Source organism: Pelecanus crispus, chromosome Z, assembly GCF_030463565.1.
Source record: "Pelecanus crispus isolate bPelCri1 chromosome Z, bPelCri1.pri, whole genome shotgun sequence".
Classification (NCBI taxonomy): Eukaryota; Metazoa; Chordata; class Aves; order Pelecaniformes; family Pelecanidae; genus Pelecanus; species Pelecanus crispus.
The window spans coordinates 9745804-9772049 of record NC_134676.1 but is presented as its reverse complement, the minus strand read 5'-3'; the positions used below and the strand labels follow the sequence as shown (position 1 = coordinate 9772049).

At 42.1% G+C, this 26246-nt stretch overlaps 1 protein-coding gene across 48 annotated transcripts in view; it reads right to left on the bottom strand.

Moving 5' to 3' along the window:
• CELF4 (CUGBP Elav-like family member 4) overlaps positions 1-26246 on the bottom strand; it is a 700143-nt gene that overhangs the window by 126201 nt on the left and 547696 nt on the right. The window lies entirely within an intron of this gene.

Below are 26246 nucleotides of genomic sequence, written 5' to 3'. Positions count from 1 at the left end.
TATGTGTTTAAGCACCTGGAGTATGAGTCTTTCTCTCTAGTGCACTTCTCACTCCCCTGGGCTTAATTTCAGCTCCTTCCGCTTTATAGTCTGTTGCCTCTGCTGTAAATTCAGAGAGCCAGGGAACTGATTTTTAAAAAATACTTTCTGCTTGAAATATTGCAAGTAAAGAGCAGATGAGAATATATATCAGTTAAATGCTTTTTTAAAGGCATATATGACATGACACAACACACTGGATTCTAAAATTAAGTACAGTAGCAAGGAACCCCCAGCTGGAATTTCCTAAAATATGGCTTTCCTCCTCTGAAACCACTTTTAATTTTAAGTGCTGACTTTCCTGACCCAGAATAAAGTTACAGGCAATGTTTACTAGCCAGCATAGAATGGAATTGCTCCCTTATTGCATTCCAAACGTGCAAGCCACTGAAAATCAATATAACAAAGTAGGAAAGAAAGAATAAAAGCATAGCTACTGATCTCTCCACCTCCACAAGCACAGACAGACACATCCATAGACCTGTCTCTCTCCTCCCCATCATGACAGGTAGTGGCCCTCTCTAACCTTAGAGGCTGGCAGTGAAGAAAGATGAAGTTTGTCACATTGTTCCTGAGCAGTAGGTTGTACAGCTAGGTCACCTCCGATTTTTAGCTAGTCAGTCAAGGCTACCTTTCCACAAGCAGCCCACAGCTGCCATTCCCCAACAAATAGTGAAATGATGAGTCCATGTCACAGCAGAGGACACCATCTAAACTCCTGGTATCTCCTTCAGTTCGGTAACATGACGGGAAATGACAGGGACATGAGATGGGGCTGATGCAAGGCAGAAATCTCCATAACAGGTCTCCTTGTGGAGGCAGTGAGGGGCTGACCTCTGGACATTTCAGAGACACAGGAAGCTGTGAAGAGGTGGAAGGTCACATCTAAAAACTGCTACTCCAGGACAGGGGGCTGGGGAAAGGAGGCTGATCACTACTTGACTCCAGAGCCTGAATGCAGACAAGGTGCTGCAGGAGCAGCAGCAATCCAGGAGACGTCTTCCAGATGTCTTGCTTTCTCAATGTACTTCAATGCCAAGGCAGGAGGAAGAGGAGGAAAGGAGGAATGACTCACTTGCCAATTCTACATCAGTTTCTAAATTTTCTGCAGAAAGGCTGCACTGCTCTTAAAAGAGGTTGGATCTTGGTTTTGGTAACAAGGATCCTTTTGATTTCTGTGTGGCTTGCAGACTTGTTTGCGGGAGAAACACATGGTTTCTTCTGCTGCTTTGGGGTTTATTTAAGTGCTGCTCTTTCAATGCCAAAGCAGAGGTCCAGTGCAAAAAGGATACTCCCCTCTGTCTTTCCATGGCACTGTCTAACTGGGGGCTGTGCTATTTAAGAACAGATTTTGTTTGCTGGAGGGGGCCTAAAAATGTTTTTGAACCATGGTGGCATGCAGGGCAGATGTCTTGTGAACCACACATCAGCTGCAGAGTTAGCAGCAATCACTGAGTGCTGAAATTTGTCATATGTGGGAATTTAATGTAAGTGGCTCTGCCATCTCAAAAGTCTTTGTGCCACATAAAGCTTTTCTTCCTGTGGTAATGCAGACAAAGGAGAAGAGATATGCAGAACCCTGATTATCTGGCACTGTGAACTGACGACGGACCCAAGATGAAGTAGCTGCAAGATCAGCAAACCCATCCTATCTTGAGAATCTCAAATCTTCCCTTAAAATACGTCCCAGGACATATCTCTAACCAATGCAGTCCCTGCCAGTCCTCAGCAGCTGTAGCCTTGTCTACAGCCTGACAACTTTATCACCTCCCTCCCTCCTGCTCTCTCTCACTCGTCCTTTGGTGCATGGGGTATTCAGGGCGATGGCTAGTGCCAATGTTAATGGGAATAACACTTGGAGGCTGCTGGAGGGAATCAAGGCCTCTGTCTTCCCAGGCCATCACTGCTTTGCAAGCTCTGGCTCTCACCTTTAATGTGGAGTCAGCTTTCTTGGCACATGGAGGATTCACCCTGTGGGATACTTTGCTGACTTTTCTCTTCACCTTGACTCATTCATGCACAATAGAAATAGCAGCTGTGGACTCCTATGGTTTCAGACCCTGCCCTGTTTCAATTAGAGAGACACACGGGTTTGCAGAGGAGGCTTTCAAGGAGGATGCATGGGTTTCCTTTTGAGTCTTAACACATAGAAAAACACAGTTGCGCTGAGCTGCCTGTCTCTCCTGAGCACCTCCAAGCACCTGGCAAGCAGTCAGTGGTTCTGCTACCCTCCCTTGTCTGATGGGGGAGCACAGAGTGTGCTCAAAGTGCATCACTATACCTTCACGCTGGTCATACTGACACAAAATTGTTGCATACTTGCAAAATCCATCCCCACACCTTTTTCCTCCCAGCAGAAGAACTTGGGAACAGCACCAAGGGGCGAAGAGCATCGCTGAGAGAAAGTGATGTTGGAAAGACAGAGTGTTTCTCATCTCCATGTCACCTCACCCTGGTAACTGTGGGTGACTCAGTGCAGGCTGGAGCACGGCTGTTGCAATGATGAGGTCACCTCTGTGAACAGCTCAGCCCTGGAGCTGGAGGGAAGGTGACACTACCACAGTGAAAAACATTCTCCCAAGGTCTGCAGAAAAGTAGCATCTCCCAGTTATCCTGCTGCAACCCTTGGGTAATGGTTTCGCAGCCCGTGTTCATCAGGCTCCTTGTGTGGAGCTGGGCAGAAGCTAATTTGCACCCCTCCCAAAGAACCTCTTGCTGCTGCAGAGGAGATGGAAAATAGCGGGGAGGGCAGTAGGTGATGCCTCACAACTGAGCACCCCTTGATGGGCATGGTCACGCCAAGGCACACTCAGCCTTAGGATATCCTTGTGTCTTGGAAAGGCTCTCAGAAGCACCCAGCACAACCCAAGAAGCACACCATCATGTAAAAAATGAAACCACTTCCACAGTTATTCAGAGGTGTTCTTGTTACTGAAGCAAGAGTCTTCTGCCTGCCCTACTGCTCCATCTCCCTCAGTGGGCTGGAGAGAAATAGTGTAGATCACCTTCCATGATAAGCACCATCCTCACCCAAGAGAGACAGGAAAAGGAAGAGATGCTAACTGCGAAGATGGTGAGCCAGGGTAAACTCAGAAATTGTTTGAAAAGTAGAGAGAATTAATTTTGCATTTAGTCGGTCTTCTTTATTTCTTCTGTCTTTAAAGAATTTATATGAAATTGTTCTTAACAAAGTCAAGCTAGCATCTTCCCTGAGACACTTACCACTTGGCCCTGGGGAAAGGCTGTGTGCTCTCCAGTCTCCCAGGAGGAATGTAACTGGCTATGAGGGGTAGTGCCTGCTAGAGGGTTGCGGCAACGATAGGGCTTGGAAACCAATCAGGATTTTCACAGCAATTTCAAGCTGTTTGAGGCCTTGCCCTCTGCTGTCATGTGTACACTTGAGAGATTTTTTCTTTCTTGTTCAATAAATCCCTGGTTTTCTAGACCTCAGGAGTGTACCAAAGTTTGAAAGTGACCCAAGTTCAAGCTAAAGGCTCAGCAGGAGACAAATAAAGGAACCTCAAATCTATTATTAAATAAGTAAAACCTCATGACATCTTTAGGTCTGACTTACATTTTCTGAGTCCTTGAAATTGCTAATAAACACCAAGCAAATGGCTGGAATGTTGACCCTCAGCTCTGATAGTACTTGGGAAAATACTCAGAAATATACTTGTCAACATTCGGAGACTTTAGAAAACTCTCCACATTTTCACGTTTGGGCAAGCTTATATATAGGGAGGGTTTTCCAAAGGCAGAAGCATGTATAGTTTTTCGTACCTCTAACATGGAATCAGTCAGAAAGAGAAACAGAGGAGTCTTAGGCAGAAAATTTGCATTGAAGTAAAGGAGTAGCTTTTCCCCAAAACACAGCTCTCCTCATTCTTATTATTTCAGCTGTTGACCAGTGATTAAAAAAAAATAATTCCTCCTCATAGTCTTCAACACTGCTCTACCTTGCATTCCACTTTTTTAAATGGCCTAAATAAAACCCATAGTCATGGTCATATATAACCTTGACCTACAGATACTCAAAATATTGCTCCTAGTCAGAATTTACTCCCTGAAGGGTAAGATAAATATAACCAAGCAGTCCTCCTGACTGAATCTCAACACAGACCAGCACCCATTTCACTACAGATATCGTAAGGTACATGTTGTAAAGTAATCATGGCCAAATGCAAACTCTGAAAGTCCATGAAATGACTTTCAGCTTGTTGGAATATTTTGCACATAGTAATTAAACTTTAGATCACCTGCCTTAAATCAGAATAGCAGAACTACTTCAAAACTAACTTTGAAGTTTGCCTACTGTGAGCAGGAGGTTGGACTGCATGTCCTCCAGAGGGCCATTCCTACCAAAATTACATGATACTATGAAAATGGCACAAAACTATTGTAACTCAGAAAGTTGGTTGCTGGGACAGAAAGAGACATCAGAAGTTTCTAACCACAGGCCATGTTATCCCTCAAGAGCTAGAGGCTGAGCACCATAGCCCTGGCTCACTGTTGGCCATCCCCATTGTTCAAACGCCAGACAGTGCCCCCAACACGAGCTTGGGGACATGAGCTCTCTCTCTGCTGAACAATTGCATTACTTTCAGAGGAAGTAAGAGCATGAAGTATTTGAAGGTCTCTCTGTCTGAGCAGATTTGCATGACCAGTTCTGTTAGCAATCGCGCATCTCTGGCACGCCTGGGTAGTTAGACGCTCTTCAAAGATTTGCAGTGGGCAGTTTTAGCCATGCATCTTTTCATCTTTTATAGCTACATGCCTTATGTCGGAGCCATTAGCATTATCTCTAAACTCCCTTTCAATCATGTTTTACAGTGCCTGTTCAGTGCATTGAGGTACCTTTTATGGTTGAGATGACACTTTCATTATAAGCTGCTGTTTTCAGTGGTTTATAACTTTTTCCCAAAATTACCTTTGGGGGTTGGAATTTTCTCACGCTTTCTTATTCACAGGCCAGCAGTGAATTTATTTAGAAAGTTAGAAGATAATCTCTGCAGCTATTTCAGAGTTATCAAAACTTAGGGAAAAAAAAACAAAGAAAAATTTTGAAAAATCCTATTTTTGATCATTAAAAAGAAAAAGTAGGCATGCATTTTCAGCCTTCTGTAACACAAAAAACTACAGTGAATGCAGGCTCCATGAGACACCTGTTTATTGTGATTAAATTTAGGCAAAGAAAAAAATTAAGCACAAAGAAAATTGTAAACCACTCAGGTACAGTGCAATCTTAATAGTAAGAGATGGAAAATGTACTTACAGCTATTGGAGGTTAAAGAACCTGTTTTGCTGGCTTCAGCATTTTGAGTTTCCTGAGCTTTGTGCTGTGGACCCTTACTTACTACAGCCTTTTGAATTCATAAGCCAAACAGTCATAGCCACTCAACACATGTGTAGGCAAATGCAGCTAAGGTATTTATCCACTGTTCTGAAGGTATTCACTCACTTTTCAGTACATGTGTGGTCCAGCTGGTCCTTGATAATACTTGTTGATGCCAATTATTTTCAGACTTTATTTTGGCTGAAGAACTGTAGTCACAGTCGGGGTATATGCTGTTTCCAATTGTGTCTGCTTTCCTTTTCAGGGAAAAAAAATGCATATTGTCTTGTTTCCTCCTCAGTGCTTAAACCTGTTCTTTGGATGTGTTTGCCTGTTTGTGTGTGTCCTGGTTTCAGCCGGGATAGAGTTAATTTTCTTCCTAGTAGCAGGCATAGTGCTGTGTTTTGGATTTAGTGAGAGAAGAATGTTGATAACTCGCTGATGTTTTTAGTTGTTGCTAAGTACTGCTTATGCTAAGCAAGGACGACTTTTCAGCTTCCCATGGTCTGCCAGGGGCACAAGAAACTGGGAGGGGGCACAGCCAGGACGGCTGATCCAAACTGCCCCAAGGGCTATTCCATACCATATGATGTCATGCTCAGTATAGAAACTGGGGGCGGGCGTTGGTCGGGGAGCAGCGATGGCTGCTCGGGAACTGTCTGGGTGTCGGTCAGCGGGTGGTGAGCAATTGCATTGTGCATCACTTGCTTTGGATCCTAAACACTGTTAGAGTGAAGCTGCTGGGCAAGATGGAAAACTGCTTTGATGTAAACTGAAAAAACCTTCACAAAAAAGATAGATATTGTTATGGCCACTGCAAATCTACCTGGGCTTCTTTTAGGTATATATCAAGAGGAAAATAAATATGGAGACAGATTCAGTTTAGATTATTCTCTGTGGATCTGCTCCAATGTTGGCTCCAGCCAGTGGGTCCCTTTTCGTTGGCTTTAATGGCTTTCCAATCAGGCTCTAGGGTCTGATTTTGTGTTCAATGACCCAGTTGTTCATGATGAGGTTTCAGCAATTTCAAAGTAACTGGAGTTGCCAAATAGTTTTAGAAAGAAATGGTTCACTTCCCTCATAAATATTACAAAAGCAGCTCCACCTACAGGATCCCCAAAATTAGCAGGAGTTAAGCAACTCTTATGAAAGGGGCTATGAATGCTTGCTTGAGCTTTTAAAATTTGTGTTAGCCTTCTGTTAGGATTCCCCTGTGCATTTTAACCTGTGCAGGACTGTCTTAAACAGTGTTTCCTCCAGACTTGCAATAGTATCTCTCCAATAAAACTAAACCCAGAAATCACCACTTTGAGTTTAATATTTTAATTCAGGGAATTCTTAACTATAGTCCTTTTAAGCAAAGTACTTAACTGCTTTATTTTAATTTTCAATGCAAGGAGACCTGAGCGAATGCACTCAAATATTAGGTAGAGCTGAATGGACTCAGCAGCCAGATCCAAACTGAATGTAGTAAAAATCTTTCCCCCCACATCAGAGGTCACAAGTAAGATGATGATTTCTCTTTAAAAGGTGAGTTACTTCATCCTGCAGTATGATATGCTGTATTTAACGCTTCATTTTAAGCTGCTTTGAGATCAAATGAATATAAATACCCAATGGTCATTCTCTTTATTAAACTGGAGCTACACAAAGGACTAATAATCTGGTTGCCTTGTTGTTCAGTCTAATTATAGTAGGGAGTGTGAGGAATCCCATGTGCCTCCTAACTTTGGATGAAAACAATTAGTCTGCAGGTTTCTTTTTTTGGCTTTTATTATTATCATTGTTGCAATTAATAAACTTCATCTTCTACTACAACAGTCTACCAAAGTGCACACTGCAAAACCAGGAGAGAAAAGGGAAATGAGATATTCTGTCTTTTTCATGTGATTTCTGTCTTGCCTTTTGGTTAAGATTTGTTTTGTATATCAGGGCAGTGAGCTCAAAGGCTGGATCCTGGAGAAGGATATTAGAACAAAATGCTCAAAAACGGTTTTTGGTACTGAAGGCTGCTGTCAACATTTCTCAAGAATAGGCCAAGCGCAAACCTTGAAGAGGGGCCCTAGGGAGTGATTTATAGTATGGACTGATACAGTAAATGCAATTTGTTTTAATTAAGGCGATGGCTTATTGCATAATTCACAATGCGCTGGCTGAAATGACCGCATCAGGCAGTTTTGGAGAATTACAAGCCATTCTCATAAATTCCATTAACTGTAATGCAGCAAATGTTGCAGGAAACGGTTTCATCAAGAAACATAAATGCAACATTCCTACTCCTCACAAGTTTACACCAAAATTAATTCTGCAGTAAGTCTTCAGCTTTTAGCTCCTATATATTATGAAGTACAGTTTTTCACTCCCTTTCCCTGACACACTTAACAAACCTGCAAATATGATCAGCATTCAAAACACCCAGCCAAATCCTTAAGTAGCAACAAACAGCCTGGTGCAAAAGAGGCAAACATATGCCCAAGTTCATCCAGCTGATCATGGTCCTTACACCTGCAGAGGTTGTTATACTGATGTACTGCAGACTACAAGGCACCTAATAACATAATTTTGAAAACTGATTGCTGTTTTTATTTGGGACAGGGCTTCCAGCACAACCTGAGGTGCCTGTGCTATTCAGAATGAGCACACCAAGTTGATTCACTCCAGCTTTGGCTTTTGTACTTTCAAATTTATTAGCCCGCAAAAAACCCCCTACGATTATGCAACTAAAAAGTGAGTCATGAAATAATAAAACAGAAATATAGTTGAGCAGAATTAAATTTCCTGGGTCAGCCTAATACTGGCATTGTCAAACATCTTCAAAGGCAATTTTGTAATATTTACTTCCTTTTAATGTCACTTTGTAATTCTAAAACAAATATAAATAAATATACTGTCCAGCATGTATATGGTATAGTATATACTTAGAGAGACTATAATATTATGTATAGTATGAATAGAGCTATAAAGAACCTAGGGATCTGGACAAAAAGGGTGCCATTTAGTTGTTAAATATTTACTATTTCAAATTAATCAGCCATTGCACTTCAGTTACTCCAGTCCCAGAAAACTGTAAAAATCATATACTTGAAAGAAAACAACAACAACAAACATCTTACCACATTAGTGAGGTAATTAAAGAGAGAAGGGAAGGAAGGAAAGAAGAAAGATCTCAGATCAGCACTGGAATTCATGATTAGACATAAACATTGTATATATTTGCTCAGTGAAACAATGATAACCCAAATAGATGTAAGAATCTGATTCCTAACACCCTGTCATGGATTTAGCTCACTTAACACCATCTACCTAAAACTTAACATGTCTGTTCTGTCTATAGGCAATAGCTGTAGGTTTCCAGAAATCTATTTACAATCTGAGGATAGGGTTTTAAAACAAACAGGGTGAGCCACCCATGCTAGCCAACAGAGAAGTGAATTTAGATGTGACCTTTTTGTGCAAAGAAGCAAAGCATAGCTAATGTTGTAAGAAAGCTGCTTTTCTAAGGTAGGTAGCTGCAGCAACCTGCTGTGAACATTTTATAATGTCACAGCCCTGAATGCATGGCTGCTGATGTCAACAGAAAAGCTTTCAAAGTCTCCAGTGAACTTGGGTGATCCCTAGACCATAATGACCAACTGGTTGGTCTTGAGCTACAGAGTGCTGGCAGAGCTCCTGCTCCTGGTCTACTGCATGGGGTTTGTGGCAGAAAAAAGCAGCGAGGTACATGTTGGACTATCTTTTTGTAAAACATGTTGGAATAGCTTTTTGTGAAACAAACCAACAGAGCTTGCTGCAGCTGAAATTTCCACCTTGTCCAGGCATCCAATGGCATTGCCAGCCCAGCGCCATCTGCCAGTGGTGCTCTACAGGCACGCTCAAAGTTTGCCTTCTGCCAGGGGTAACTGGGTCAACCCAGAGCCAGCCCTGGGACTCTGCAGCTGACCGACAGCATTGACAGCTGGAGAACTTGATTTCAACACACCTTTGAGTCTACATCTGCGTAAACAAAAATGTTTCAAACAAAAATGGTAGGCTTGCAATTCTTATGTTCAGCTTCAGTTTTCCCTTCCAACTGGCTAATGAAATAACCCTCCTTATTGTGCTGCTTCTTCTTTCAGTGCTTGCCTTATCTATTTATTTTGTTCTCTGCTGGAGGACACAGACCTCTTCTCTGTATTTGGGCAATGGCGTGATCTCAATTTGAGGTGGGAGAAGAGACAGATTTAGGTGCTGCCTGGCTACAGAGCAATGTCAACTTATAATAAGTTGGTGGCTCTGCTCTTTCCTTCCCCTCCCACTCTGCTGTCTGTCATGTGTTGTTATCAGTTTACCTCCTGTTCTTTCTTTTGGAGCATCGTAAATATAACAGCAAGCCGGAGCTGCTTTTGAGCAAAGTTCCTCGCTGCATTATACATGAGTTTGGAAACAAGAGGAGTTTGTTCTGAATCCCACTTAGCCTCCTGAACTGTTGCAGGTGAATTTCAGGCCTATTTGGCTGGCTAAAGCTGAGGTTTGAATTATTGAAACAATGTGTGGGGGGGAGGGAGGGAAGGCTGCTTTGGATCTCTTCTGTTAGGAAGGCTGAGGAAGACAGCATTTTATTTTCAGCCTTATTAAAAGTTCTCTATAGAGAGGAAGTCGATCTTTTCAATTGCTCTTAATCTCCAGAGAAATCTCCCACTAATCCCTAAAATGCCGAACTTGCAATCCTGGAGCACTTTTTAACCTGCAGCACTGGAATGTTTCTAACATTTCCAATACTGCTTAAATGCATCTCCCTTTGCCGATTATGCTGCTGTGGCTGGATGCTGCCAAAGCCTACTGCGGCGTTAATTTGCACAAGGACAATACTTGTTGTCCACAGACTTCTGGGACCACCTGTGCCAACCTACAATAAATGCTGGACCCTGAGATGCAGGTATTTGATAGGGATGCTGAGGTATGAACCTGCAACACAATTTCAGGTCTTTGACTCTCAGAAACAAGACTCATTTGCCTAACTCGGGGAATGGGATTCAGCTCCAGCCTGTGCACATCTACTTTGGACAAATGTCTTTGTTTTTATGCAGCTGTCTCCAGGTTTTGACAGACAGATTAGCCACAAGTCCTACAGCAAGGTGTCATGTTTGTCTGCAAACTGCTGTCTGGACAGGACTCCCTGAGCCCAGGCAGACCATGCGGTGGCAAAGGGAAGGGGCTGAAAGACAAAGAAGCAGCACTCCTGGGAGAGGCTGGGAACTGTGAGAAAACTTTCCGTGTTGTGGATAGGATTTCTCTCCTGCCTGTGAGCCGGGGAGCGAGGCTCAGGCAGAGGCTCCGCTGGGATGAGATGTTCCGCCTGAGGGGATGGAAGTGGGGGAGGAAAAAGGGGGCGAGTTGTCAGCATCTGAATCAAAATGAGTTTTGCGAAGACAAAAGACAACATCCTGTCCAGTAATCTGAAGGCATCGGCTGAGTCTTACCTGCACTTTTAACGTGTGCTGTTTAAAGATGATGAGCATGAGATTAACAGCCTTTGTTTTCAGATCTTAGCTGCCTCCATTCCCTGGCCTGGAGTGATTCTTTATCTCAATTGCCAGCTTTGCATGTCATTCAGTTCAACTTAATCGCAAGGATCCACAAATCAAGCGATTTCAGGCTGGGGGCTCTGCCTTACAAAGCCTTTGCACGTCAGTAAATAGGATTTTCTTGCACTTCCTCGTGGACTTAACAAAGACATTTGCTCTCAGTTTACAGAATTTACATAGTGCAATTTGGGCATTTCGCAGTGCTGTTTGCATGAGGATCCTTTTGAAGTCAGAGAGCTCGTATGGCCTGTACGAATGAATAAAGATTAGTACTGCATAGACAAGTTGCATCCAGGTTGGAAAGCTTCTAATTTAATGACCAAGCAGTTAAACCAGGTGCAGAGTCAGGATCCTCAGGTGATTTGAATGGGTGAAAGTCTTGCACACTTAAAGGTTACATGAAGAATTACACCAACAGAAAATTACACCCTAATATTAGATAATTAAACTGAGTTCCTATGAAACATTCACCATGATTGCTGCATATATAGTCCTCAGATCTTCATGCAAAATAGCCAGCACACCGCAGAGCACATGGTTTACCAGAACATTTAAATGTGGGAGAAAACCTGGATCTGAAAACATTGTGAAGTTGGACTCAATTGCCTCTCAGTAGTCATCATACAATAAGAGCACTTTAACAAGATATGCAAACCCAAGGATACATGGAACACAGCTGGCTGAGAGTTTGTGGAGTTTTTTGGTCAGTTACTACATTCAATGGAAAAGACAACTTTGTGTGAAAATTTAATGTGTGATTTTGGATCAAGGAACACTGACTAGTCTTAGCTAAAAATGCTGCCCTTCTTGGAGCAAATGTTTGATCCTGGGTCAAAGCTCAATAGTTGGTGAATTCTTGTTTCAAAGTAATATTTAAATTCTTATCTAAAGCTTGACCTGATTTCTAAAAGGGCATAATGGAGCTAAATAACCCCCAACATTAAACACAAATTTATATCTAATGTAAAAAGCACATTTAGGGCTGACCCAAAATTAAAAGGAAAAAAAAAAAAAAAAAAGAAAAAGACAGGCTTGCTCTAGAGAGCACTCTCTAATGTTCAGGGGATTCATATCATTTTAGCAGAAATAAGCAGAGAGATGTAAACCACAAAGACTTTCAGGCCTTCTGATCCAGCATTATTATGTATCCAGCAGAGATCAATGACTCAAAGAAAAGTGTAAAATCCCCTGAAATGCCCCATTAAAGACTATACATTTGATAGTGATTAATATATGGATGTCTGAGGTTCCACCTCTTCTCCTTCTTATTAGCTCCATCTAATGCATTGTTCCGCATATGGGCTGCTGGGATCACATGAATTTGTGCAGAATTGCACTGGAGGAAAGCAGAGATGTCTATATCCTAAAAAGCTGTAGGTCGCTTTGCTATCAGTCCAGTGGATGCCCTATTCTTTTTTCAGGATTAATCACTCTTGCCTAAAAACTCAGTTCCTTCTGGGGGAGTTGCGACAATGCTTCACACCAGCATAACCAAGTGTTTAGGGCAGGATGCAAAGGGTGATTTCATAGCCAGTTGCTGTGGTTGTGTGGTGCTGAATGGGTATGTAGATAGGCAAAATGGACCCTTCAAATTGGAATTTGGCTCTGGAAAAGGCATTAACTATTGCAGCCTTCCCCAAAGTGCCATGTTATCTATAATGGCCACATGCTTATGTTTATAGGCTGTAGGCTGTGCCAAGGAATTAGGCACTGAGCTATTTCACTGGAGCTATGAAAACTGCTTTCTACAAAGTTGGAAGCTTCATTGTTTGTAATCATCTGAGATCAAAGACAGAGAAGATGGGATTGTTGTTGCTTCTTGGTGTCTTGGACAGTGCTGACATTTTATTCGGATAGGCTGATTTGTCTCTCTCTGCTGATGTTTAAATAGCTCATCAGAACAGGTACTACACTGTGTAAATGAATGAAGGGATGTAAAGGGAACTTCTGTCAGGATGAGAAAGCCCAGTGTGTCTGAATATCACTATTACAGCCCCAGCACATCTCTCACAGATAGTGGATTGGGGACAGAAGAGGAGATACAACACTTGTTTACATGGATCCATAGGAATCAAAACCTCCCTGCTCCGTCCAGAGCTTTAAAAACCCAACTGTTCCCAGATCCTTAAGGAAAAACTTGTTTGTTGGGAGAAGCTGTGAAGCTCCCAGGACTCCTTTCCCCAGGACATATACAAACATGAGGAAGACAATCTCACCCCAAGCTGACTAACCTTTCAAAACAGAAGCAGGTATAGTGAAAGGTGGGAACAGAAATGCTTTGCTATGGCCTCATTTTTGAACACATATCCCATGTTCCCTGGGAGGACGTCAACCCTTTTCTTCTCCTTTTCCCTTGCCGAGTAATAATTTCCCTCCTAGTGCTATAAATGTGGATGCAATCACCTTTCATAACCAACCAAGTCTACAGGCTCCATTTCATGGCTACTGAAGTAAAAACAGTGGCATGGCTCTGCCCTGCTCTCTCCTCAGAGACAGCTGAAACCTCAGTGGTCCCATTGAACCATCAGGCTTGTCAGCATAAAACCGCATACCTCAGCGGTTTCTGCTCACTATATAACTGAATTGAGCTGAGAAAACCTCATGTTTCCCAGTTCAGAGTGTTTTTTCCACACAATCTGAGCATATTTGGGATGACCTGTCCTGAAACCAATGCGTCCTGTCCTAAGCACACAGGTGCATTCATGACCACTACAGGAGAAGTTGCTGACAGCTATATCAAAGCTGTTACCATAGAAAAGACGTCCCACTCTGAGCCACAGAGCACTCTGTCATGTGACTTTGCTGCATGTTTGCTTTTCCATAACAGCTTTAAGGAAAAGCAAAATTAAACATTACACAAGATGCAAACATGAAGGTATGTTCAAACATATATGTTCTGCATGCAAAAATAGCCACACACATGCAGACACATACATGCATACAGTCCACCTTGCCAAAGCTGGTAGAAAAGACCATTTTTGGAGGAGTTTGCATACCTCCTAGTAAGAAGCCTGTTTTGTCTTTGAGAAAAGTAGCTTTTCTTTTACAAATAGGGTCTATTCATTTAAGCTGTTTTTTGAGGTGTCAAACATAAAAATGAGATGAGACGTCAATCGGGGCCCACAGGGACAGGGAGGGGGAGACAGAGAGCCTGAAAAATGCTTCCAACGCAAGCAGCTTGTTTAAGCACAGAGCGTGTTGCAGCCAGCTGGATCTTTGCAGAAAAAGATGAATTTCTACCCATTTAAACATGAATAAGGTGAGATGAAGGGAGGGGGAAAATCCATGAAGGTGAAGAGCCTTTTTTTTCTCTTTCCCAGTTGTGATGGATGATTTCAGCCTAAAGTACTGAGCCTCCCAGTGAAGAAAATATCTACAGTGATTTTGATAAATAAATGCTTAGACCTTGCAGTTGCCACCTTGATGTTGGAGAGAAAGAAGTTTACGCTTCATAGTGTGGTTTTTTTTGCACATGGCTCAGAAGGAGCAAGGCTGAGAGAGTTCTTCTGTCAATCCTGCATTAAGAAGAGGGACTTACTCTTGGGCATCATTTCCCACTGTTTTCTTCACTACACAGGAAAAACTGGAGCACCTCCAGTGTTGGCTTCTCTCTTTCCCTGTGTTTGTAGCATGGTGTTATGGCCTGTGTGGCATGCAGGTTGCCTGCATGGAGCTGTGAGCAAACATCTTTGGAGCAGAAATAAACTCCCAAACCTCAAAATGTTTGTTAGTGGAGACAGATGCACACAGTTCTGGTATGGATCCAGCTTGCAGGGTTTCTGAGGTGCAAGAGCTCCTCATGGTTGCATGGTTGCATAATACATGCTCCACTCATGTATTACATGGGTGGAGGCAGTCCCTGAAATTTTTCTTTCCTTCAGACTGTAGCCCCTCACTCAGAGGAGCTGTTTTACCACCTCCTACAAAATGTGGCTGCTTCTATGGCAGGGCATCAGTGGATCCACTAAACAGTATTGAAGTTCTGAATGGGTTTGTGGGAAAGTAAAGAAAAAGATTCAATACCCTTGCACCTATGATTGGCAAAACACAATAGTCCAAGGTGGAATATAGCTCAGATCCTAAAGAATAGCCTGTACATGTAAAAAGATAAGCCTTTGAAGAACTACCCAGGACTTCTGTTTTACACCTCTGAAATGTTCCCAGCACTGCGCTGGAGAAGTGTGCCAGGGAATTGGTGTACAGTCATGCATCAACTCTGATTCTCCCTCTGGAGCTTTCCCAGCCCTGCCATGGCGAGATTTAACACCACTTTGCTGATGAGATGTGAACAGATCAGAAGCGTCAAGCTATGTCTTGGAGAAACTAGACTTGGGTGCTTCTGTCTGGCCCTGAATTAGAGACAAGCATTGCTGGATTCCCAAAACAACTTTCATTACAAAAAAATGAAAATAATAATGAAAAACACGTATTCCCCGGCTTTCAACATACCGGGCATCTGCTGACATCACTTGTCCCCTGAATCCTGTTTCCAAAGCCCATTGCAATAGCACCACATCAGCACATGGGAAAGGGCAAATGAGGGCAAAGAATATTCAAGTGGAGCATACACCCAGTCCTTTCATTTGCTTCCCCAGCATGGGAATTCCTGATGAGAACAGCTGTACTGCTACAAAAGGCAGCTGTAATTCCTCTCCCCCATTCCTGCCCAGCAATGAAGGGTTTGAGCCTGCTCAGCATGAGTGTGGAGATATAGAGGAGCGGATAAAAAAAGACTGAGCTAAATGGAGAACACAAACACATTTCTGAGCTACAGTAATGAGAACATAACTAATAAGTTACATATTCCCAGCATCACAAAGGAAATCTAAGGGAAGCACCGGCAGTCAGAGGTATTATTTCACTAGCTGTAAACTAGTTTTGTTCACACAAGGGTTTATCTGTCTGTGTATTTAAGTTCCTCTACTTGTTTCTTATACCCTCAGAAATGCCCTAAACTTTGAATCTGAGACTAAATTGCTTGCTTTGTCTGTGCAAAGCTTCATCAAAACCCAGGATCCAAGGTATAGTGGGAAGGGTGAACTTTGGTTCAGTAAAGGTGTGGAGAAACTCTTGCAATCCTTCATGACCCCTTTTATTCCCTCTGAAGTTTGCTCAGTTCAGTTAGTAACCAGAGAGCTTCTGAGAGGCTCCAGATTCACCCAGGCTGCAAGATGAAAGGAGGGTTAGAAGGAGGGCTATAAACAAGATATATATCTATTTTTTCCCCTCTGCAGCAAACTGTGGCAGAGGTGGCAGCAGACAAGAATGCAGATGTTCGTGTCATTTGCTCCCCAATATATCAGGGGAATGACAGGTCAACACTTCGGTTTGCAGTGATTTGCATTTCTGAGCTGAGCAGGATGACAATTTTGAGGTTACATGACAGCAGGAAATGTTTGTAGCCATATTGGCCCTTAAGAGGCTGGCGGCAGGACAGGCAATGCGACATCTCTTACTGGGCCGATAGACAGATCCATTTTTGGGGATATTTCCAGAAGAGGATGTCCATGCTAACACCTGAATAAGATGCAGGCAAGCTTTTCTATTAGACCTGTCACAGGGTTTCCTTGCTGTCTATGAGAGTGAGCATAGTGAGAGGAAGACAAGAAACAGAATTTTATTTTGTTCTTCCACCTACAGTGTCACATCCTCACTAGCTCACTGTGCAGATATGGATACAGCACAGCCTGCCCTCCTTTCCAAATTGGTGCAGGCCTTTGGTGCAACAGGGGTGTGCCGAAAAGCCGTGTCCCAGGGACTTGCTGCCAGACACCATGTAAAATCACCCTTTCGAGGCTTCTATTTTTTTATTCCCTTTCCAGCTCAGTGGGGCTGATTTGCAGATTTGCACACTGGGGTCAACTGTCTCCATCAGTGCTTTCTCCGGTAGCAATTAATTTGTGTTAAAAAAGAGGTTTTACTGAAAGATGGGTGAAAGCTGTAGGGAGAGAGAGGAGTGAGACATTGGAGAGAGACAGAGAGCAGGCTTCTTTTGGCACTGCTCTTCCCTGTTCCTCCTTGCAGATCTTATTGATGCCTGACGCTGCTCTGCGAACAGCCAAATACTGCTCTTCAGTCTTCTTAGGTTTTACACTCTCTCCTTGGAGGACACTTACCCTTAAACAAAGGATCTTGAGTTGGCTGAGGGAGAGGGAAAGACTGGGTTTCTGTTTCTCAGGCTGTGAGCAGGGAGATCAAAAAACAAGCCAAGTTCATGCTTGTGAGAACTTCTGTGAGAATGTTTCTACAATTTCTAATTGGAACAAAAGCTTTTGAGAGTGGAAAAAATTAATCAAAATTGTGAAAAATTTCCTACCAGCTCTAGCTGAGGTGGAAGATACTGTCCAAATTGAATCACATAAATCCCCTCAGGCCTTTTGGCTGGTCTGCTAGGCAGGTGGCTTGTTGGCCAGGAAAAAAAAAAAAGTAACATGAAAAATGCCCTTACTCTGCAGGCTGCAAAACCCTCCCTGCTTTGTTCTTCACGTCATGTTTAAGGGATTCCTATTCTGCTCAGTGGAGCATCTCCATTGACTTATAGCAGCTGGAGAGCAGACCCCTGGGCAGATATGTGGCTTTCCCTTGCAGAAACAGCTAATGTATTTCATCCCAGAGGAAATTGCCTCTGAGTACCTTATAAAGCAAAACGAGAGTATACATAGGAGCATGGTTTGAAGTCCTAACTCAAGCAAAAGCCCATGGCAGTGAAGAAAGATTTAGCTAGATAGGCATAATGAATCTGTGATTTGGAGGTTGGCAAGACTTTTGGGATATACTATGAAGAATGCTGGAGTGGAAAGGACTAGGCAGATGTAGGGTATTCTAAGCATTATTTGAAAAAAACCTGTATCTAGAAACCCCAGTTCTGCCATTAAATAAAACATGAGCTCATCTGAGTTTCACAGAGCTTGGCACTGTCAGAGTTTGGGAAGACACAGTCTAGCTCTTTCTTAAGCAGTCTGAGGCACATTTATTTAGTTATTTTAAATGGCACTAGAAATTAAGTTAATTTACCAAGTCCCCAAATAATTTAAAACATCTATTATGGAAAATAGCATTAAAGGCAGAAGGAAAGGAAACTAAAGCAAAGAACCCAACTGAGACAGGGTTTGCCTATTAGTCTCCACTTACGGAAAACAGACCTGCACCAGGACTACAGTGCTGGGCAGTGGGTTGTAATTAGTTAATGGTAATGCTCCATTAGAAAGAAGTGCTCCTCTTTTGAGCCCACAGAAACCCAACTGGGCAGGGAGGGGGATACAATTTTTTTTAGGTAATTTTAGGTTTAGGTGACTAAGAAGTCGCACTTTGTGCCAAAAAGAGAGACTTTAAGTAGAACTGCTGCCTGCACAGCAAAGCACTGGGCAGTTTTGCAGCTTTCACTGTGGTTTCTCATGAATTTTATACTATGTGATTTTGGGAGAAGGCAAAAAAGAAGTGTCTTGCTGGAGCTGACCTCCTGTGGGTTAGAGTGTGACTGCAGCAGAAGTAATGTCTTGCAAGCTGGGACTTCTTGAACCAGAAGGGTGGTCTGCAGAAGCAAACCGTGCAATGGTCTCGCCATTCAAAGATGTATTGTATTTCTGCTCCTAGCTTTCACACTACCCTAAGCCACCTCTCTCCACCACTTTAACTCATAAGTATATAGAACTGTTCAGCCCCTGTCAGGGAATTCCAGAAAATATGGTAATGAAAGTAATCCCACAGCGTCCCTCTGAAGTGCAATTGTTGTATAGGTATTACAGGTAAGGAGCAGGCACAGACAAACCTGTCAACCTGACCAAATCCATCCTTTCTAAGGCTTCCTAGGCTACCCATACACTATTTGAAGCCCACCCTGAATTTAATTTCCTGTGAGAGGACCAAGTGCTCCTGGGAGTTATGCTGGTGTTAATCTGAAACATCACCACTGCTTTCAGGATAGCTGGGCTGGATCTATACCAGCCTAAACAAAGTGTTCAAGGACGAGTGTGACTTTCAGAGGCACTTTTATGCTAAGATCATATTGTCCATCATGTTGCCTAGTCAATTAGATGAGAGTGATAACTCTTCAGGGTAGAGGGATCTGCCATGTTCTCAGGTTGCCCTGATGTGTGGAAACTCAAGGACCAAGACTGCACAACTCTGTTCTCTGGTATAGCACCCACTGCTTGGGCTGCATGGCATAAAGTACTGGCCTGATGGAGAACTTGTGTTAATGCAAAGATGGCACTAGGCTTGCATACCTATAACTCCAAGCCATTTAACCTTCAGAGGAATCGTACTCCCAAAACCTTTCCACCATATTACCACCCTTTTTGTCAGTCCCAGCAAAGAGGCTAAGAGATAAGATTTGGCTTTGTCCATGTCTCTTCTTATTCCTCTGCACCACCAAGAAGTTCAGGTAAATTGGTGCAAAAGAGTGTAAAGGATCCACTCTGTCACTACTCATTCAGTGTAGCAATGGATGACACCAGCCTGCTGGCGCTGGTTGTTTGCAGCCTGGCTATGCCCCACAAAAGGAAGGGCAATTTAAGCATGTTTGTTTCTGCTTTGGAAAATTAAATGGCATCTGTGCACACAGGCATACATGTATGCATGTTCTGTATGCAAATTAATGCAGAAACACCCTCAGTGTTTAGTTTGGCAGAGCCCAAAAATGTGTCTCTATTTCTGTATGGTTTTTTTCCTCCACAATGGTGGCTTTTTCTGTGCATATCCGACAGTTAAATTTTGGTGCTTTCCAGCTGGAATGAAACTTACAGTCCAAAATAAATAAAAAGAGAAAAGAGAAATGGGAAGAGTAAGTGAGGGAAATATGAAGAGCTGACTGCCAGAGGCTGCCATCCAGAGATTTCTTTTGGCTCTCATTTTCCAAGAAAACCAGAGTGAAGCAGTATGCCAGTGCTGGGGTCAGATTCCCCTGGGATTGAAGGGCTGGTTGTTTGGGAAAGATGTCTAGGAATCCTATGAGCATTTACATAGCCCATCTTGTTTTCAGGGAAAGGGGTTGATTTAAAGTGAGCAGAACATAACTTTCTTCCTCCACCCTTCCCCCACCTTCACACTGGGAATTTTGGACATGCTCAGTGTTCGTTACAGTCAAACAGCATGGCCCTCTCCTATTGCATATATGCTTTCCAGCAGTTATGGCAATATTCTGGGGTTTGGGAGGTCTGGAATTAGTCTCTGGCTCTGCCACAAATTTCTGTGGCCTGGGGCAAGCCACATTTTGCTTCAGCCATAACATTTTTGTGACCAGCTTTGCTTACTTTTCCATGGAAATCAACAGGATTTACTCTAGCCCTGAAGTGAAGCATGTGCACACATGCTTTGCTAGGCCAGGGGAGATTTGCTCAGTATCCCTGTAGCCTTCAAGCTGAGCTAAAAGCAGGAGATTTTGGAGTAGGTCCCTTTTGGGTGTAACAGTTTCAGACGGAAGTTGTGCTGAAGTGGGTTCACAAAAGCATGTCTTTCACACCTGGCAACACCTTTCTCCATCTTGGTATCACTAAACATGCCAGGATTAACAAATTTTTTTCCTAAATACCACAGTGAAACTTGGACCCAAAGGATGATGGCCTCATGGATACATAAAATCTATGTCAAAGTTGTTTTCTACTGTGAAGGCAAGCAGTGTGGTGTGCTTCATCACACTTCCCAAGATAGTAATCCGATAAGTGATTTTGAATTGCAGATAAAATGTTTCTCTGTCTATACTTGTCTCTATCCCAGATAGAGGAAAGAGGGCAGAGAAGAGAGAGAACCCAGTTCTTGAAGACTACCCAGTTCTTGAAGAGGGTAAACACAGAGAGGATCTGGACTACAAAGTCAAGTAACAGAGGGCTATCTCAGAGACAGCAACCAAGCAGGGCTTACAGCATTGATGTGGACAACTGATGAAGGTCAAGCTGGGGGATTTCTAACACAGTTGCTTGGTAGATAGCAATGGACTATGAGTGGCCTTACAGACAACATTAACTGCTGAAGTCATTGTCTGGGAGCCAAGAGGCACAGATGCTGCTTCACCATACTTCATTTGAACTCCATACACTTTGCTTTTCATCGAGTATAAAAAAGCTCTGGAACAGTCAGATTGGGAGACAAATAAAACCTTCTACATTATCAATAATATTATCAACATTACGCTTATACTAAATCCAAAACACAGCACTATGCCACCTACTAGGAAGGAAATGAACTCTATCCCAGCAGAAACCAGGACACTTGATTTTGTACATTGCATTTTATAAATATTTAGTGGGTCAATTCATGTCTGTGGTGCCTATGTATAGATGCATTTTTGCCTTTGTAAATACACACACATACACAGAGCCTATCATATATGCACATCTGTATATAAACACAAATACAAAGTACAGAATGATGTTTATATATGTTACATATATATATGCACACACACACACATACACACACATCCATCCATCTCTCTCTCTCTCTCTCCCCCCCCCGAAACACTTGTATTACAAGTATAATTTTCTTCCTTACCCCTGAAGCAAGCCCTTCTTTTAACCTCCTCTGAAAACACCTCTAGTGCCTCATTCTGGTGCCTAATTGGCCTTATCATTAAGATTTTTTTAACTAATGTCTAAGCTAAATGTTTCCTTTTTAGGATTCAAGCCATTGCTTCTTGTTATGCCTCTCTCAATGATGTCTACATAATATGGATTGATACTCTAGTCAGGGATGGTTTCAAAGGAAGCAAATAGCATCCATTAAGGAATGGCAATATAGGAATGAGTCATATAAAAATATACATCTATCTGTATATATATTTCTCTCTGTGTGCAGATGGACACTCAAACCATTTCAAGTACACACACACACACAAATCACACTGCTGCATTTCAAGAATTTACAACATTTAAAATCCATAGACCTTTAAGAGCATATTATCACCCTCCCTGGATATCCCAGACTACATGTGCATGTCCTTGCTGAAGCCCAGTAAGTTGTGGCTGCCTGAAACACAGCTTGTCTGCTGCTAACTATGCCAGTCATGCTCATTTTACAACCTTGTGATCCCTGCTTTCAGGTAGTGAAAGTTAGGTGAGATAAATCCCACCCAAAACCTGTAAAGCTGCAAGTCTGAAACTAGTCATTGTTTTAATTATACAGGTTTTTGGGATCTGATTAAGATCTCTATTTGCTGCTCTAATGCAAAACAGTATTATTAATAGTGTTAGTAATAAGCAGTACAGAATGCAAATCCTGGGAACACATGTTATCAAAGCCTATGCAGACTTTAATAGTTGAATGTTTGTAAAGTACTTTTTGATCTTAAAAAAAATGTGCAAGGGAATTGACTTATTATTTTTATGGCTTCAACTCCACTAACCATGTGTTTTCCCCTCACTTTCCTAATTATTTACACAGTAAGTGATGGGCTGGTGATGGCACCAGACTTTCCTCAGACAGGGTATGATTATGTAAATATTGAGAGTGAGCAGTACGGGCTAATTTTAAAATGGATAATATAGCTATTAAGATCAGAATTCACTTTCCATTGTAGGTGGTCAGGATATAAAGTGCAAAGGACAGAGGTATGCTAATGCTACTAACAGGATTTTTTCTTGTTGGTGCTCAGAAATGTTAAAGTATAACCATTAGAAAGAAGTTATTACTGTTTTAATGAACAATTTGTTGCACAGTGATGTCCAAACTAAAACTCTTTGATCATCACAGTAGACTCTTCCCTCTTTCTGTTCCCAAAGCCCATTAGAATAATTTAACTCACCTCAACTTTCAGCACAGCTTGTTGTTACTGGAAATTGTCTACTTTGTCCGATCCAATTTAAAATTAAACAACATAATCAGAAGAGCCTCTGCCACTTCACTGGAAGGACCATACTTCCACCATCAAAAAAATTTCGTCATTCTCATACTCTCTCTGAGGTTTTCTTCCATTTCAGCCTTCTCTTAATTGCAATTTTTTTTGACCTCACAAGAATGCCAGAGCTTCAATTTGCCCCCTCACATTCATATAGAGTTATCATGTCTTCACTACTTAAAGTGATCTTTCCTTTTTGCTATGTCTTTCTCTGACTTGTCTGTTCAGTTGCACTACTTTTTTTTTGGCCTCCAGAAGAGGACACACATCTTCTACACACTGGGTGATATCACAGATACAGGTAGCTAGACCTTTATTCTGCATTAGCCATGTATTTACTATGGAGATATGAAAATCTGGGGGCAGCTTTTTCAAAACCGTTTCATTGCTCTGTGGTTCACAGCTGATGTGTTTCTGGAATGACAGAAGACAAACTGACCTCAAAGGCTGGACCACATGAAAATGAAATACGAGCAGTATCTTTTCCTTCTAATCTTAGGCTCTTACAGAAGTGGAAACAAGGTGCTTCATCTCCTTCTCGCACCTGACATAAGAGGGATACAAAATGAACATTCAACAAATTTCATTTCTGAAGATTACCTCACACAAATCAGAATATGAGATCTTAACTTTGCTGCTGTAAATTGTTAAAGGAGCCCTGTAAGACCAAGCCATACCTGCTATAATCCTCCAGTAACCATAGCTGTACCGCACAAAAGAACCCAAGTAAAAAGTGTGACAAAGGAACAGAACCCCAGGATAAACTTTTCTCATTTTGGGCCAGAGAGATACAAACATCACCAGGACAATAATCTCTGGGGGAAGAAAAAAAAAAACCATGGCAGAAACAAATAAATTTATGGGTGTCTGGAAAAATACACAGAGCTGAGATGCGGTAAAACAGCATTACTTTCATCAAGAATTTCTTGTCCCATTGGTTAGACTACCATTAAACATAGCATTTGAATTCCATTGGGTATATTGTGTGGTTTCTTTTGTTTATTTGTTTCTGGATGGAGACTTAGTTATCTAGTATTGGAAAAATGGGAAAGAAAAATAACCTGTTTCTACAGTAGATCATATCGACATATTGGGATTTCATCTTGCATAGCTGAATCATTTGTATCTGACAGGTACAACTACATGGAAGATGTTAGACTTCACAGATAAATTAATTCTAATAAATGTTTATAAATCTAGACAGCTGCACCCATTGACTTCTGCTCCAAGCCAAGGCAGAGTAACCACATTTTCAGAAAATGGCTTTCCTGTTGCTGTGACAAAAGAGGTTTTGGTGGAAGTCATTCACTTTTTATTACTTGAATAAGACAGTGACAGGGTGAAAAGTTTCACTGTATTGTTCATGATGTTAATGAACATAAATCACAGGGTGATTTGGCCAACTGCAGTGGCTCTGGGAGGGCTTTTGTTAGCTAAAGGGATGTGTTGTACTTTTGGTATCATTTAGTTCAGAGGACATAGAAACAGGAATCAACCTTCTCCCTTCATGGTCTGCTGAAGAGCAGGTACCGCTGGTCTTAGCTGGAGTGGATGAGTGAGGGAAGAGTGATGGAGGTAACAGTGATGCTGAAAGGGGAATGTGATGAGCTGAGAAGCAAGGGTAGCAGGCATATGGGACAGAACAGGATGAAGGCAAGCTGTAATAAGAGAGTTAGGAACTACTTTTGATTTTGGGATCTTTGAATGCATGGATTTCAGTCTGTTTTGACCAGAATGAGTGGAACTGCCTGTAGCACAGTTATGGTCATCTACCTAAAAAGTGCCTAACTGAGCCATTTGATGATTGATAGGATAAAGATTTCCCTGGGCTTAATTCTATGGTTTACATTAAGTAACAATGGAAATGTAATCATTGAACTCATGTCTTTGTTCATCAGTCTGCGGATCTTGAAAAGAAAATGGTTCAAAGGTAAACCACTTCTTAAAAGGAATAGTAGGCATGAGAAAAGGGAAGGAAGGGCGATTAGTGCTATTAAACCATACTATCTATAATTTGTGTGTTTTCTCAATGACATAAAATTATACTTTTTCCTGGAAGGTTGGAGCTGCAGCAGAAAGTTTCTGATGCTTTTAGTTCCATCTGACTTACGGCAATTACATTAGTACACATGTGCATGCACATGTATACTTCCTTCTTTGTACAACCATCCATTTCTTCACTGAGTCCATAATCACTTCTGTTCTACCTCTACAAGATTTTCATGGCCTGAAAACAGTCAAAACAAAGTTTTTGTCTAATTAAAACCTGTGGCTGAGAGAATCAAGCTGTGTATAAAGAAAGAGAATGAAAGAATTGTAAAGTACCTTTTATGGTCTACTAGCTAAATTACACTGTCCCTCCAGCATTCTGGCAAAATCGATGCACAAATCAGCTCTTCTCTTATTTAATTTGCTGGTGCATGTGGGGGTTCTACTGTGGTCACTGGCAGCACTCCCAGGATTAAGTTCTCTCAATAAATCCTGCAGAGGCAGAGAACCACCTCAGTATGCCACAGTGTCAGGCTTAGTGCATGAACACAGACTAGAGGCAGGGAACAAGGACAGAAGGCAGAGAGGTGTAAATAAGTTGACGGTTCTGTTCTTGGTATGTAGGAATATGAATATGAAGAAATGTCATCTTTCTCCATGACAATTTAAATGTTAATCTCTTTCCTGAGACAGGAACAAGCGTCAGTGCATAATGTCTCTAAGTTGCGGACCTCACCTAACTCTTCCCTTGCCTGAGCCTTGTCAAACTCATTTCACAAGTAGATCTGTTCCGCATGCTGCAGTGTCCTGATGAGGACAGTTCTAGTTGGCTTGTGCTAATGTTGGAGTTAGACTGCGGGATAAGAAGAAGGGTTAATATTTTATGCAAGTGAGGCTTCACCTACATCCAGGACTGGTCTGTGGGAGGATGCCCATTCATTTTGATAGGCTTTGCATCATACACTGTGCAGCTTGAGAAGAAAAACAAAAGGTATTTATCCAATGCAGGAGGTACTCTGACAGGTTGTCTTGAAGGTGATTGTCCCAAACAAGTTGAGTGGAAAGGCCAAGTCAAATGGCATGACTGAGTTTACCCAGATACCAACACAGTGTGAAGTATGACACTGTATGACAGACCAGCAACAGACTGAAGATTAAAATACGCAGATTAAAGGCAAGAGCCAGTATGGAGCTGCCTGTATTTTCAAACATAGTCACAAGTCATTGCAGAGGTAATGTTCACTTCTACCTGGCAGATAAAAACTTGAGAAGTTCCCCTTGCTCCTGTGGTAACTCCTTACGTAACTGGACAGGGTAGGAGAGGGATTGTTTCCCAGAGAGAGGAGTACAACTTTTACAATATCTTCCTGTCCCTATTCCCAGGTTCTCCAGTCAGCTCAGAAGATCTCACTGTCAGTGGATATTCTCCACAAGGAGAAGTAGGTATCAGAGTGTTGTTAGGATGTTTCCTTGAGGTGAAGAGTAGGGGAAG